The 4,535-nt window shown below is 40.3% G+C and overlaps 1 pseudogene across 1 annotated transcript; it reads right to left on the reverse strand.

The window, feature by feature from the left end:
* Positions 1 to 779: 779 nt before the first annotated feature.
* Positions 780 to 2,331, reverse strand: LOC311614825 (enhancer of mRNA-decapping protein 3-like; annotated as a pseudogene). Its single transcript has one exon. The product of its transcript is annotated as an enhancer of mRNA-decapping protein 3-like (transcript).
* Positions 2,332 to 4,535: the final 2,204 nt, after the last annotated feature.

Raw genomic sequence — 4,535 nt, forward strand, 5'->3', positions numbered from 1 at the left:
CCTAAACCCATATACTCACCAGTCCTAGTTCTTCCCTCTCTTCCCCCAACAGCCCCAAATAAAGGCCATGTCCATGGAAAAAAAATTAAAACATGTAATAACTGACAATTTAGTGAGAAGCACTGACCTCTTTTCCCTTAGACTGCCAATTAAAAAAAAAAGACTACAGCCAACTCAATAGCTGTCCATAGTGAATGAATAAAAATTATACCTGTTTTTTTTATGTCAGATAAGAAAAAAATATATTTTGGTGTGCCACAGAATTTTAGTAATTAGTTTGTGTGTGCATTGGCATGAGACAGGTTGAAAATCACTGTTCCAGTATTTTAATCTCTCGACCCTACCCAATCAGAATCCATTCTTCCTTTTTGACCTGGTCAAACAGCTTATTGCCTCTAATTGCACTGCTGCTTCTGGCCTAGTAGCATAGTCATTTTGCATTTCTCAGGTTTTTTCTATCATAACATAAACTCTTGCAGGGTGCACTATCCATATTTCACAAGCAACCAAAGTTAATGGCTCTTTAATGACAGCCTTCACATGTATGTATATTTGAACATCTCTATCCTAGGTACTTTGTCAGTGAGGGGGACAAAATTTGCCACCCCAAAAAAAAAATATTTGAAATGTTGATATTTTTTTTGCTGTTGTTCTCAAAAGAAAAAAAAATGTATTATCTGTCCTCTCACAGAAGAAACAAACCCAAAAGAGAAAAAAATTTAACAATAAGGTCCATGAAGCTTCACATCCTCTTAAGGCATTCATTGTCAAGTTCAGTCTCAGGAGCAGCAGGGCATTACTGGGTTCAGCCTGTCCAGAGTTCCTCTGGCAGAGTGTAGTGGGATTACAACCTTGCAGCCAAAGGGTGAGTGGCAGTTGATCCCCACCTCCTGGAATACCTGCTGGGGAATGCTAATGTCACACAAATAGATGTGGTCCTCATGCTCTCCCAGTGGGAGAGGCAGGCCCAGAGCCAGTGACCACTTGGAATCAACGCCCTGTTCGGCTTCATCCACTAGTGGATCTATGTTGAGTACTATACCCAGTTCCGGTTGTCCCAAGCCACAGCTGCCTTATACCAGGGCTGATCCCACAAGAAGGAGTTCTTGGGACAATCCAGACAGTTGATCACCGGGTCCATGGGATTAGTGGGCAGATCTTTGAGACTAGACATTTGTTGGCCTTGGGTCTTGCTGAGGAGAGACAGCTTGTTGGTGATGGATTTGAGCATCTTGACAAAGTTGGGCAGGAAGAGGATCACCTGGACATCATGGTTGGCTAGGTGCCTTCCACATCTGATACCCTGAGCCCCCTTCATATGAGGACCACATATCAAAGCCACTGTAGGCCTCTGGTGCATATTTTTTGGATTCAACCTGTTGGATCCTGTGAGTAGAGTCAGTGCCATCTGACTGGCACACACGCCTGTCAACTCCAGAGTCAACCCATGCTTTTAAACCACAGACAACAGCTTTTTATGTAGCTCATATGAAACACTTGGGACAACCAAGTTAGAGTTTGCGCATAACTCCTTGCTCACATTATGGGGCACTGTGATCCATTGGTAATACTACAGGCTCTGATTCCAGGATGTTCTCATTGTGGCAGTACTGAGTAGGCCTTTCATTTGAAATACCCCTGGAACAGGTAACACTTTCCCTCTTATATGTATCAATCTCCTCAAATACAGCTGCCTTGTCAAATAAGGCTAGGTTCCCTTCAAAATCAAAATATGTCTGGGATCTCTTCAATATCATCCCCAAAGCACTCACCATCTTTATTCTTCATTTGGCCATTCTTTAAACCACTTTTTCATTGGAGTTGCCTGATTTGGGTGCCTGCTACTAGATTACCAAGAGTTGTGCCAATGACAGAAACTTTTGGACTGACTCAAAGGCTCCATGTGCTGTCCACATAGCTCTTGGGTCACTGCTGCTGCTGTGGTGAAATGGCAGCATCGTGGTTCTTCACATCTGTCCCCTTAGGGATGTTTTGAGGGGCACTGCTGGAAGAGGTTGGCTTCTTGACCAACATGCCCATGCCATTCTGATTGATACCCACTTGGTCCCCAATACCAGGCCTAATTCTGTCTGATGAAGGTCTCCAAAATGTTGGTTTCCTCCAGGAGCTGGTATCTACAGAATTGTTAACTGCATAATGTCACCTGCCCTGAAGATGACTTCCGCCAAAAGGCCCTTTACTCCATTGTGGAAAGGCCGAGAGAGAAATGGTCTGGCTGACCTGATCAACTGCTGACACTCTCCCCTGATCAACACCCAAACTATCTCCTCAGTTGATGGATATAATACTGCCCAGCCAATAGGTAACCATGTTTCAGATGTAAGACCACTTCTGTATAAGCTCAGAATAAATCACCCATATGAATCATCTTATTTGTTTGTTTATGTTATGTGTCACCCCAATAGACTGTAAGCTCCATGATGGCAAGGAACCTTGACTCTCTTGTTCAGTCAGTAAGAATGCCTCCAAGCTGTAAGGCCCATGCCTCCTTGGCACACCACACCAATCAGCCCAAACTTGGGGCAACCCTGAGATCCAGGGCCTGCTCCAACCCATCCCCACAGGCCCATTAGATGTCCATTAAGAGATGAATAGATAAAGAAGATGTGGTATACATAGACAATGGAATATTACTTAGTAAAAAAAAAAAAGGTTGAAATATTGCCATTTGAGACAACATGGATGGACCTAGAGGTATTATACTCAGTTAAATAAGCCAGACAGACAATAACAAATACCATTTAATCTCACTTATATGTGGGACCTAAAAAAAAATGAGTAAACAAAACAAACACACAAACTGATAGGTTAAAAAAACAAGATGATGGTTGCCAGAGGAGAGATGGTGATGGTGGGGCAAAATTGTTAAAAATAATTACATAATAAATTAATGCAGAGTTGTTTAAAAGAGAGAGAAAATAGCTCACTACATTCCATTACTACCTTTGTAGTAGTAATAATAATAATAATAATAATAATAATAATAAATAATAATAAGCTGGTTATTTTTATGAAACAAAAAAATCAGAAAGAAGCTTTGACTCTTCCCCCTCAACTGTCTAACGGAATTCATATAGAAACCCTTCAGGGAGGGGACATTAGCACATTCACCTTAGCTCATATGGAAAGTGTGGCAGACATGGAGAAGTCTAGCCAAGCCTATTTTTTTGGACTCCCATTTGTGTCCCTTTTTTTTTTTTTTTTTTTTTTTTTTTTTTTTCTGAGTGGCCCGGCAACAATTTGTTCACCACATGTTCACTCTTTCTTATCCAGCAGTGAATGGCCTACTTTCCCTTTGAAATCCCTGACCGTGCATCACTCCTCCCTTGTCCAGAATGGCATGCAAGCCACAAATGTCTCAAGTGTCCTGGGGCCATATATTCTTATGGAACCTTTGCATGTATATCCATAATAAATTTTGTCATTGTGTCCTATTAATTTCTCTCATGTTGATTTGATTATTAGTCCAGTCACAGAAAGTTAGAAAGGTGGAATTATAATTATTTTTTCCATCCCTACATTTGGTGCTACTAGGTAGGGATAACTCAAAGTCAAATAGTACATAGTCCTTTCTCTCAAGGAGATCATAGTCCACTCACAGGAGTACCTATAATAGTGTGAACACTGCTGTGATTGATGCATGAGCAAAGTGTTATGGAAGCATACAGGAATGAGTGTGTCTACTTTGACAAAGGAGGTAGTATCTAAATCAGGGAATGGGAACCTTTTTCTGCCAAGGGCCATTTGGATATTTATAACATCATTCGTAACCCATATAAAATTATCAAATTAAAAATTAGCTTGCTATATCTGGTCAAACATTTAATTAACTCACCCCTAATGCCTTGGGCAAATGATTTCTAGGGCCTTATATGAATGTCCCCCACCCCTGATTTAAATGAAGGCTTGTCTGTAATAGTGCAGCAGTTGACACAACTTAGGCAACCTCCTTTGATCAAGAGCTTTTAAAATAGTTTAAAATAGAATAGAATATACTGTTCTCAAACAAAATCCCCTCTTTTGGCAACAAAATTGTCACAGGTATTTCACACAATTATTAGTCAAAATTTGGGGGAGTGAAAAACCTGTGCACAGGTTTAGGTGCAAATCTTACTCCAACTCCTAATTCTGTTTGACCCTGAGAAAATTACTTAAATCAGAGTTTCAATGTTCTAATCAGAGTAAAATGAAGCTAGTGATGCCAGAGAATGAATACCCTCAGAAAATATATTTAATACAAAGTAGATTTGTGAGCTATTGTGGAGTAACAGCCATAAGGAGGAAGTCATGCAGCATCCTTTTAAACATCAAAGAAATTGCTTAGCCCAGGACCTGAAAGCCTGGAGGAAAAATAAATATCCAAGAGTAGAAATTATAATTGCTAAAAAAAAAAAAGTCACAAAATGTGTAGCTTCAACCTCTACACATCAAGATAATCCACTGACACATTATTAGGATATTTTCCAGCACACAAAGCCAATGGCCACCCCACCATATCCTGAAAACTAGACAAA

The sequence above is a fragment of the Pipistrellus hanaki genome, assembly GCF_964339955.1.
Source record: "Pipistrellus hanaki genome assembly, chromosome: X".
Classification (NCBI taxonomy): domain Eukaryota; kingdom Metazoa; phylum Chordata; class Mammalia; order Chiroptera; family Vespertilionidae; genus Pipistrellus; species Pipistrellus hanaki.